Source organism: Triticum urartu, chromosome 2 (genome assembly GCF_003073215.2).
Source record: "Triticum urartu cultivar G1812 chromosome 2, Tu2.1, whole genome shotgun sequence".
In the NCBI taxonomy this organism is placed as follows: Eukaryota; Viridiplantae; Streptophyta; class Magnoliopsida; order Poales; family Poaceae; genus Triticum; species Triticum urartu.
In genome coordinates, this window is record NC_053023.1 from 595,912,738 (window position 1) to 595,925,256 (window position 12,519).

A 12,519-nucleotide genomic window follows, 5' to 3' on the forward strand; every position below is an offset into this window, starting at 1 on the left:
CCCACATATTCTACGAAGATCTTTATCGGTCAGACCGCATAACAACATACGGTGTTCCCTTTGTCATCGGTATGTTACTTGCCCGAGATTCGATCGTCGGTATCTTAATACCTAGTTCAATCTCATTACCGGAAAGTCTCTTTACTCGTTCTGTAATACATCATCTCACAACTAACTCATTAGTTGCAATGCTTGCAAGGCTTATGTGATGTGCATTACCAAGAGGGCCCATAGATACCTCTCCGACAATCGGAGTGACAAATCCTAATCTCGAAAAACGCCAACCCAACATGTACCTTTGGAGACACCTGTAGAGCTCCTTTATAATCACCCAGTTACATTGTGACGTTTGGTAGCACACAAAGTGTTCCTCCGGCAAACGGGGGTTGCATAATCTCATAGTCATAGGAACATGTATAAGTCATGAAGAAAGCAATAGCAACATACTAAATGATCGGGTGCTAAGCTAATGGAATGGGTCATGTCAATCACATCATTCTTCTAATGATGTGATCCCGTTAATCAAATAACAACTCTTTTGTTCATGGTTAGGAAACATAACCATCTTCGATTAACGAGCTAGTCAAGTAGAGGCATACTAGTGACACTCTGTTTGTCTATGTATTCACACATCTATTATGTTTCCGGTTAATACAATTCTAGCATGAATAATAAACATTTATCATGATATAAGGAAATAAATAATAACTTTATTATTGCCTCTAGGACATATTTCCTTCAGTTATGACATTTTCAATAATTTTCCTTCATGTTTCATGATTCAAAAGTTGTCAGGAATGAGATATTTAAATCCATCTACCTCTTCGTTGGAGTTATCTTGGGTTATATTTCACCTAAAGCCTTCCCTAAGGATTGTTGCTATTTATGGTGCTTTTAAATGATCCAAGTTATTCATCTATCCTCCCGGTGAAATAAGCTTCTCGTCGCCTTGTTCTTATCAACCCAATTCTTTTCCCGTGAGTGGCAGGTCATCACCTCATAATTTGAGATGTATTCCTTAAGACCATATCAAGCTTATTCTTTTTCGTTGTTGGTTTTTTTCCAACAAATCCGTTCAACCCATCTCCTAAGGATGCCTTTTCAAACTCTTTTGTGACAGAAGTTGGCATTTTCCTCTCCATTCTTTTATTTCAATTATCTATTTTCTATTTCTTCCTTCTGGAGGCATTGTGATGTTGCTCTTTTCAACCCTGCTTCTTCTTCTTGTTAGGACCTTGTTATTTTCATGCTTATCCATTTAACCGGAGTGTCGCGTCCTCTTTTCAAGTATCCTCTAATCTTTTCAAGATCATGTTAAATCCTTTTCTTTTTCTACCGGAGTGTTTGAATGTACTTCTTGTCCATTGCAAACCTTTTCTCATGTCTTTCAACCTACAGGGTTCTCGTGATGTTCCTTGTTCCTCGTTTCTAACGGAGGTTTTCAACTTTATTCATCTTTGTTGTATTCTTTTCTCGAAATGGCTTAACCTTTTCAAGGTTCTTTGGTTTCACTCTTTTGTCAAAGAAGCAACTTAGTTTTACCTCTTCTCTTGCTCTTCCGTTTTTCCCTCCAGTGCCATTCTAGTTCTCGGGATGAGATCCTCTCGTAGTGGTGGAGTGTTGTAGCGCCCCGAGACCGATGTGCCAGGTGTCCTCCAGTTATTCGCTGTTTTTGCCTTGTCATTGCTTGCGTGTCATGCATCTCATATCATGTCATCATGTGCATTTCATTTGCATACATGTTCATCTCATGCATCCGAGCATTTTCTCCATTGTCCGTTTTGCAATCCGGCGCTCCTATGTCACCCGGTGTCCCTTTCTACCTCTTTTCGTGTGCGGGTGTTAAACGTTTTCGGATTGGAGCGAGACTTGTCATGCGGCCTTGGTTTACTACCGGTAGACCGCCTGTCAAGTTTCGTGCCATTTGGACTTCGTTTGATACTCCAACGGTTAACCGAGGGACCGAAAAGGCCTCGTGTGTGCTGCAGCCCAACACCCCTCCAAAGTGGCCCAAAACCCACCAAAACCCCTTCTATCATCTCGGGCGTTCGATCACGATCGCGTGGCCGAAAACCGTGCTCACTTTGGACACTCCTAGCTCCCTCTACCTATATATATGTGGCTCTCCCCGAAAATTCGCGCAATCTAAACCTAGTCCTCTTCCTCCTCCTGCAGCCGGACATGTCCGTCCCGCCGCCGGATGTGTCCACCGCCTCAGCCACCTCACTCCGGCCAATCAGAGGCCGCCACATCAGCCGCGCCACTGCTCCGGGCCAACAGCAGCGCGACACGTCGCCGCTGCCCTTCCCCACTTCGTTGCGCCACCCGCCAGGCCCGCCGGGCCCAGCCGCGGCCCTCCTGGCCCGACCAGCAGCCCGAGCCGCTAGATCCCGCCCGCGCCTCGCCTCCCGTCCGACCGAGCTCCTCTGCCGCCTCGCTCTTCGCCCGCCGCCCGTCCTTCGCGCCGCGGCTCGCCCCGCCGCCACCGATCCTCTCCGCCGGCGACCGCCGCCCGCTCCCCGCCGTTTCGCGTGACCCGAGCCGGCCACCACCTCCACCGCCTCGTCACGGGTCACCGCCGCCCTCTGCGCCGCCCCTCGCCGCCGGCCACCGCCTCCTCCGTCACCCAGCACCGCCCCGCGCCTCGCTGGATCCTCGCCGGAGATGGCCGCCTCGTCGGAGATCGGGTCTGGTCAGATCTGGACCGGGTGGGATCAGATCCACCAGCCTTTCGAACCAAACACCCGCGCCGTCCCCGGATCTCTTTGTCCCGGAACCTCCTCGTCCAGTTTTCCCGCGAGGTCTAAATTCCACTAAGTCCCAGTATTTTTATGCATACTTTGACATGCCATAACTCTGCATCTGTGGCTCGGATTCGTGCGTGTAGCATATCAAAATGTTTGCCTCGATGAGTACATCATTTCATATCATTGCATCATTTTCATTTGAGCTCATCTTGTTGCCCGAAATGCTGTTGGAAGAGGGCTATGTGGTGATTGTTTCAGATCTGTTTCAGCAAATGCACTTTTGTCATTTTTGCCATGATTAATGTGTGCATGCTATGATCCTGAGCTCTACATGTGTTTTGTAGAATGTCATGCCATCCTTACAGGGGTGTATGCCATGTATTTTTGTGATCCTTGTGGTGACTAGCACAAGCATGCAAAGTAGCTTACTCAATGATGTTGATTTCAGGGACTTAGGATTTCACTATGCCTCTTTTGAGGATGATCAGTAAGGATGTTTTGCTAAGATTGTGGTGCTCTATCCATCCATGTCTTTGTTTGCAATTATGGAGCACCCTAGATTGATTCAATTGAGCTCTACTTTTGCTATAAAATGCTCCTCGAAGATTGTTAACATGTTTAGCGATTTTGCCGAGATTGTTGCTATTGATCCGTGCATGCTATGTTGTTGTTCTTGCCATGTCTAGCTTCTATGCCATGTCTAATTGCTGGGTGTATGCTTAGTTTGTAATGCCATGCTCTGTAGTGAGTGCATCGAGCTCGTAAACATGCCTACTCGTTAACTGTTTTGCATGCCCCAGTTTTTCACTAAGTCTGAATCTGTTTATGTTTTTGCTATGTTCACATGCTTGCAATTGTATTTTTTGATCCCTTTTGGCTCAAGGTCACTAAGGGACTTTTGTTATATGCTTAGAGTAGCTTCATTCCATGCCTTGATTTGCCATGATATGTTCTTGTAGCTTGTAGTTTTCATGCTCTAAACATTGCTTCCTGATGATAAATTCCTGTCTTGTGTTAATTTCACTAAGTCTGAAACCAGTAATCTTTTGCTCTTTTGCCATGCTTGTTTGAACCTGCTATTGAGTGAATTAGCCGTAGCTCAGTGTTCATCTTTTGTCAAGCATCATGAGTGGATCCCTGACATGTATTTTGTTGTTATGTTTGAGTGTTGTAGCATATTTATCTTGATGCATTTAGATGGCTACTTGTTGTTTATCGCAGACCGGTGCCATATTTGTTTTGCTTGCCATTTCCAAACCGTGCATCCGATTCCGGTGATCTTTATATCGATTTCGACCGAAATCAACTCACCTTTCCAGTGGAACTCTTGGTTTTCCAAGTTGATGCCAGGTTCAATCATTCCTTTCCAAATCATGCATATGCACCGCATACCGCATCCCGCATATCATACCATGTTCGTGTGTTGGTTGTTTACTATGTTGTGTGCTTCTTTCCGGTGTTGCTTCTTAGGGTTGGTTCCGTTAATGTCGTTTTTGTGAGGACCCGTTCGGCTTCGTCCGTTTTTCTTCTTCATGGACTCGTTCTTCTTCCTTGCGGGATTTCAGGCAAGATGACCATACCCTCGAAATCACTTCTATCTTTGCTTGCTAGTTGCTCGCTCTTTTGCTATGCCTATGCTGCGATACTTACCACTTGCTTACCATGCCTCCCATATTATTAAGCCAAGCCTCTAACCCACCTTGTCCTAGCAAACCGTTGTTTGGCTATGTTACCGCTTTGCTCAGCCCCTCTTATAGCGTTGTTAGTTGCAGGTGAAGATTGGAGTTTGTTCCATGTTTGGAACATGGATATTTTGTTGGGATATCACAATATCTCTTATTTAATTAATGCATCTATACACTTGGTAAAGGGTGGAAGGCTCGGCCTTATGCCTGGTGTTTTGTTCCACTCTTGTCGCCCTAGTTTCCGTCATATCGGTGTTATGTTCCTGGATTTTGCGTTTCTTACACGGTTGGGTTATAATGGGAACCCCTTGACAGTTCGCCTTGAATAAAACTCCTCCAGCAAGGCCCAACATTGGTTTTACCATTCTCCACCTAGCCTTTTTCCCTTGGGAGTCGCGCATCCCGAGGGTCATCTTTATTTTAACCCCCCGGGCCAGTGCTTGTCTAAGTGTTGGTCCAAACTGAGCGATGTCCGGAGCTACCAGGGGCAACTCTGGGATGGCCCACCCGACGTCTGGCTCATCCGGTGTGCCCTGAGAACGAGATATGTGCAGCTCCTATCGGGATTTGTCGGCACATCTGGGTGGCTTTGCTGGTCTTGTTTTACCATTGTCAAAATGTCTTGTAACCGGGATGCCGAGTCTGATCGGATTGTCCTGGGAGAAGGAATATCCTTCGTTGACCGTGAGAGCTTGTGATGGGCTAAGTTGGGACACCCCTGCAGGGATTTGAACTTTCGAAAGTCGTGCCCGCGGTTATGGGCAGATGGGAATTTGTTAATGTCCGGTTGTAGAAAACCTGAAGTTTATCTTAATTAAAATACATCAACCACGTGTGTTACCGTGATGGTCTCTTCTCGGCGGGGTCCGGGAAGTGAACACGGTGTTGGAGTTATGTTTGACGTAGGTTGTTCTAGGATCACTTCTTGATCATAGTTCATCGATCGTGCCTTTGCCTTCTCTTCTCGCTCTCATTTGCGTATGTTAGCCACCATATATGCTAGTCGCTTGCTGCAGCTCCACCTCATACCTTTTACCCTTCCTATAAGCTTAAATAGTCTTGATCGCGAGGGTGTGAGATTGCTGAGTCCCCATGACTCACAGATTACTTCCAAAACTAGCTTGCAGGTGCCGATGATATCGTGCGGGTGACGCAACCATGCTCAAGGAGGAGCTCGATGAAGATCGTGTTCGTTATGTTGTTTCGTTTCCAGTTGATCAGTAGTGGAGCCCAGTTGGGATGATCGGGGATCTGTGTAGCATTTGGGGTAGTCTTCTTTTATTTTGGTTCCGTAGTCGGACCTTGATTGTATCTGGATGATGTAATGCTTTATTCATGTAATTGTGTGAAGTGGCGATTGTGAGCCAACTATGTATCTCTTTCCCTTATGTATTACATGGGTTGTGTGAAGATTACCTCACTTGCGACATTGCTTTCAATGCGGTTATGCCTCTAAGTTGTGGTTCGACACGTGGGAGATATAGCCGCATCGAGGGCGTTACAAAAGTGGGAGAGACAGACACCCGCTAGCCACCTTATGCAACTAGTGCATGTCAGTCGGTGGAACCTGTCTCACGTAAGCTTATGTGTAAGGTCGGTCCGGGCCACTTCATCCCACGATGCCGCCGAATCAAGATAAGACTAGTAACGGCAAATAAATTGACAAAATCGACGCCCACAATAACTTGTGTTTTACTCGTGCATAGAAACTACGCATAGACCTAGCTCATGATACCACTGTTGGGGATCGTTGCAGAAATTAAAATTTTCTACGCACCACCAAGATCAATCTATGGAGCTTACTAGCAACCAGAGGGGAGTGCATCTTCATACCTTTGAAGATCGCGATGCGGAAGAGATGCAAGAACGCGGACAGTGGAGTCGTACACGAAGCGATTCAAATCGTGGCCGAATCCGATCTAAGCACCGAACAACGGTGCCTCCGCGTTCAACACACGTGCAGCCCGGTGACGTCTCCCACACCATGATCCAGCAAGGAGAGAGGGAGAGATTGGGGAAGACTCCGTCCAGCAGCAGCACGACAGTGTGGTGGTGGTGGAGGAGCGTGGCACTCTAGCAGGGCTTCGCCAAGCACTGCGAGAGACGAGGAGGGAGAGGGGTAGGGCTGCGCCAAGAGAGAGGGAGAGTCGTGTCTCTGGCAGCCCCAAAATCCCACTATATATAGGGGGAGGGGAGGGGCTGCGCCCCCATCTAGGGTTCCCCCCTAGGGGTAGCGGCCAGCCCTAGATGCATCCAGGGGGCGGCCAGAGGGGGAGAGGGGGGCGCACCCTAGGTGGGCCTTAGGCCCATCTGAGCCTAGGGTTTCCCCTTTCTCCCCTTCCCTGTGCCTTGGGCCTCTTGTGGGAGGTGCACCAGCCCACCTAGGGGCTGGTCCCTTCCCACACATGGCCCACGCATGCCTCCGGGGCTGGTGGCCCCTCCCGGTGGACCCCCGAAACCTTCTGGTGGTCCCGGTACGTTAGCGATAACGCCCAGAACACTTCCGGTGTCCAAAACGGGACTTCCCATATATAAATCTTTACCTCTGGACCATTCCGGAACTCCTCATGACGTCTGGGATCTCATCCGGGACTCCGAACAACATTCGGTAACCACGTACTTCTATTCCCTGTAACCCTAGCGTCATCGAACCTTAAGTGTGTAGACCCTACGGGTTCGGGAACTATGCAGACATGACCAAGACATCTCTCCGGCCAATAACCAACAGCGGGATCTGGATACCCATGTTGGCCCCCGCATGTTCCACGATGATCTCGTCGGATGAGCCATGATGTCAAGGATTCAATCAATCCCGTATACGATTCCCTTTGTCTATCGGTATAGTACTTGCCCGTGATTCGATCATCGGTATACTGATACCTTGTTCAATCTCGTTACGGCAAGTCTCTTTACTCGTTCCGTAACACATCATCCCGTGACCAACCCCTTAGTCACATTGAGCTCATTACGATGATGTCTTACCGAGTGGGCCCAGAGATACCTCTCCGTCATACGGAGTGACAAATCCCAGTCTCGATACGTGCCAACCCAATAGATACTTTCGGGAATACCCGTAGTGTACCTTTATAGGCACCCAGTTACGTTGTGATGTTTGGCACACCCAAAGTACTCCTGCAGTATCCATGAGTTGCACAATCTCATGGTCTAAGGAAAAGATACTTGACATTAGAAAAGCTTTAGCAGACGAACTACACGATCTTGTGCTGGGCTTAGGATTGGGTCTTGTCCATCACATCATTCTCCTAATGATGTGATCCCGTTATCAATGACATCCAATGTCCATGGTCAGGAAACCGTAACCATCTATTGATCAACGAGCTAGTCAACTAGAGGCTCACTAGGGACATGTTGTGGTCTATGTATTCACACACATATTACTGTTTTCGGATAATACAATTATAGCATGAACAATAGACAATTATCATGAACAAGGAAATATAATAATAACCATTTTATTATTGCCTCTAGGGCATATTTCCAACACCTCTGCCGCCAACAAGAAAAGGTAGGGTGAAAGAGGGTCTCCCTGTCGGATACCTCTTGATGGTTTGAAACTCTGCAATCTGTTCCCATTAAATAAAACTGAAAAAGATACTGTGATCACCATGTTCATTATAACCGAGATCCAATGATGATCAAAACCTAGTTTCTCCATTATTGCCTGAAGGTAGGCCCACTCAACCATGTCATAGGCTTTCATCACATCGAGCTTGAGAGCACATGATCTATGTTTCTGTGCCTTATTCCTCTTCATGAAATGTAAACATTCATAGGCTGATATAATATTGTCAGTTATCAAACGCCCGTGAATAAAAGCAGATTGCTCTTCAGAAATTATGTCAGGCAATATCTTCCTCAAACGATTTGCCAGGACTTTTGAGGCAATCTTATATAGCACATTACATAAACTTATAGGCCAGAATTGAGACAAATTTAACGGAGTTTGTACCTTGGGAATTAATACCAGGAGTGTGTCATTGATAGCCTCTGCAGATTCCATACACTCGACAATACGGAGAACAGCCCTAGTCACCTCCTCTCCACATGTATCCCAATGGTGCTGAAAATACTTTGCAGGGAATCCATCTGGGCCTGGCGATTTGAGGGGGTACATATGAAAAACTGCCTTCTTTACCTCTTCCTCTGTATAAGGTTTGGTGAGAGACTCATTCACAGCTTGTGTGATTTTGCAAGGTACCGCATCTAGTACTCCTTCCAGGTTCTGCACACCTTCTGAGTTGAACAAATTTTGATAAAACTCCGATGTCATGGTTTCCAACTCCTCCTGATCAGAGACTTCGTGTCCCTCAGCAGCCATCAACTTTTTAATTTTGTTACGCCTCCTTCTCACACTTTCTCTCTGATGATAAAAATGTGTGTTGCGGTCCCCTTCAGAGAGCCACTAGATGCGGGAGCGTTGTCTCCACATTGTTTCCTCCCTATGATAAAGTTCAACCAAGTTTTCTATGATTTTTAGCTCTAAATGATCCAGACCCAGCCTCCCTGTTCTCCTTCTTAGACTTTCCAGATGTCCTTTCAGCTCTTGAATTTTGCTTCGTACGCTACCAAAGGTCTCTTTCTCCCATCTACTCAGATCAGTAGTTAATAGGGACAATTTTTGCTTTACATCACTGACCGATGTTGCCTGAGGGGCTGCATACCAAGCATCGGTCACTACCTTACAGAGATCAGAATGACATTCCCACATAGCTTCGTAGCGATACTGCTTCGGTAATCTCCCTTGAGTCGAATTCGTGTTCAATTTCAGGAGTATGGGTGAGTGGTCTGAGCAAGCACATGTGAGATGATCAACAACTGCATCTGGGAATAGAAGCTCCCAAGATGGGTCTGCCGGTGCTCGATCAAGGCACACACGGGTATAGGAACCCCCCACCACTTTTTTCTCAAAGGTCCAGATGTTGCCATTATATCCTAAATCTTTCAAACAACATACGTCAATTGCATCTCTGAATGCATCGATTTGGGCTTGACTTCTGTTACCAATTCCGTCATACTCGCTAAGGAGCAACACTTCATTGTAATCACCCAAAGTGACCCATGGCAAAGCTGAGTGTGCTGCCAAGTCTTTCAAAGTTGTCCATGTTTTGTGCCTTTTTGCTACTTGTGCCTCACCATAGACCAAAGTCATACGCCATTCACTATGCTCCAGCCCTTCTACTCTTGCATCAATGTGATAACGGGAGTAGCTTAGAACCTCAACTTTTATTTCTTTATTCCAAAAAATTACAAGTCCGCCGCTCCGGCCGGAATTACCTACAGCAAAACTACATTCATAACCAATCGCCGGTGCTAGGTCTTCAGCAGCTGATTTGCTTATCTGAGTTTCTACTACGCCTAACACCGAAGGGGCAAATTTCTTCACGAAATCGCGAAGTTCCCGGACTGTCACGGCATTGCCCGCTCCACGACAGTTCCACGCCATTAGACTCATTGATCACGGCGAACTCCCCCATCGGAGCTCGCCAAAATGTCCTTTCCATTCTTCACACTGTCCACCTGCTGCTCAAGTGATTTCCTGATCCTTTTGTTCATTTTACGTGGTGATACATAGACTGGGGGTAGAGGGGGAACCCCTATCAGACCCCCGTCTTCCTTCTCATATGTGCTCACCACATTTGCAAAACCGTCAACTTCTGTGTGTGCAAAAGCGCCCGATTTAGAGTGTGTTTGGTTGGAGTCCATGCCGTTGCAAGCCTGACCTGGGATGTGCCTGGTTCCTGCCTGGCTGTCGTTTGGTAGGTACCCTGGTAGAAAAGAGTAGTGCGTGGCCCGATTAAAAAAGTCTAATAAAATAATATTTCCCAACCCAGGCAGTGTGATCAGCCTGGCCCAGGCTTCCCGTTTTCCATGCCTGGCTGTGTGCCTGAAGCTAATCAAGGGACGTTGGTGGCATTAGGAATATTTTATAACCACTAAAGGACAAAGCAACAGGCGAGGAGGGGAACCAAACAAGTAGGCGCCAGGTTAGCCTGGCCAGGCGAAAAACGTCTACCATCTCAGGCTTCGTCCAGGCAATGATTTTTTCCAGGCACATTGTCCAGGCCTCCAACCAAACTAGCCCTTAGTTATTCCCGCAATCGGGCGCGTACCCCCCTCTCCTCAATCGCGTCGCCCTGGGCCGGCCCACCTTCGCTTTTCTTCTTCTGTTTCTCACGCAAAAAATTCGCGGCAGACAAGGTATCGAACCTGCGACCTCCTCATCAAGGAAAACGTTTGTTTTAAGCCGACTGATAACAACGAAACTTAAACCGTCACACTCGCTTGACACGTGTCCCTTGTGGCGCCCGCCCACCGCCCCACCTCCTAGCGTTATCTTCAGGCCATCCACACGTTTCCTCCAGCCTCATTCCTTTTTGGACGCCATAGCCACCATCCCCGCAAGCTCGCCATGGCCCATCTCTCCTACTTTGATCCCGCATCTCCTTGGTTCATCCCTGCCTGCTCCGTCTCCCTGGTTCATCCCGCCATGGCCGCACCTCTCCTGCTTCACACCTCGCCATCTCCTTGCTTCATCCCCGCCCGATTCTGCTTCATCCCGTCATGGCCGCACATGCTGATTTTTTCTCATGGTGTGGGCAGCGATGTGAGGGGTCCGGCGAGGTGCTGCAGCCGTTGATGGTGTCTCAAGGCGGAGCCTCTCGCCGCACTTGCTGCAATAGGGAGGCCGAGGAGGAGGTGCAAAACATCAACAAGCTCAACCGCTCGACGATGCGGGGCTGCAACAGCCGGTGAAGCAGAGGGGGCTCGCCGGTGTTGCGATGAAGCATCGTCGGGGGGCCGCCGGAGCTGTAGTGAAGCACGCGGGGTCGTTGAAGCGTCGTCGGAGCTGCAGTGAAGCGTCACCGGAGCTGCAATGAAGCGTCGTCGGAGTTGTATTAAAGCGCCGGAGGGCCGTTGAAGCTTCGCCGACGTTGCAATCAAGCGCCGACGGAGCTGCAATGGAGCGATGGCGGGCGCCGGCGGTGTTGCGCAGGGCTGCCATGGGGAGCTTCTGTGTGGTGCTGCTGCCATGGAGGAGCTGCCTCATCCTGCGGCTGTGAGCGTCTAGATCGGACAGCTCTAGGGGCGGTTTAATTCTGCTAAACATCATCCGGATGATTTGTAGCAGTGGCCCCTCATCAAACATAAGTTGCGCTAACCATCCCACCACTAACACCTGATTCGTTCAGTTTGTCTCAAAAACAAAACTTGATTCGTTCAGTTCTGCACTTTTACTTCTTTTCTTCTTCGTACTTTTTATTATTTTTTCGTATTTCTTTTTTATTGGAACGATTTTGTTTGTTTTTCTTTTTTTAAATTGAAATACTTTTTTCAAAATGGATGAACTTTTTCCAGCATTTAATGAACTTTTTCAACTCCTTTTCAAAATCGATGAATTTTTGCGTATTTTTTGAACATTTTTGAAAAAACGGAATTTTTTTCTAAAATGATGAACTTTTTTTGTGAATCGATGATTTTTTTCAAAATTACTGATTTTTTCCAATTTTTGTGAACTTTTTTTTAAATTGGTGAACTGTTTTGAAATTAGGTGAATTTTTTTTCAAAATTGATGATTTTTTTTCAAATTTTGTGAACTTTTTCGAAAATTATTGAACTGTTTTGAAATTCGATGAACTTTTTTTGAGAATTGATGATTTTTTTTAATATCGATGAACTTTTTTTAGATTTTTCGAACATTTTATAAAATAGATGAACTTTTTCAATTTACATACACTTTTTGAATTCGTGAACTTTTTTGAATACATGAACATTTTTCTAATTCGTGACTATTTTTTAAATATGGCAAGTTTCAGATTTTGTTCACATTTTTTCAAAATAAATAACGTTTTTTGTAAAATGTTTTCAAATAAATCAAAAACCTACGTGACAATGTACTTGAAATAAATAGCGTGTCAATAGTATTCTGTTGTTACACCGTGTCGCGCTAGATTATTTCGAAAAGAGCCACTTGCTCTAGTGGTTTGCTAACCATGGACGTGAGGTAAGAGGTACGGGTCCGATTCCGCACCAGGACGACATTTGGCGGTCATTTTTTCGTGCTATAT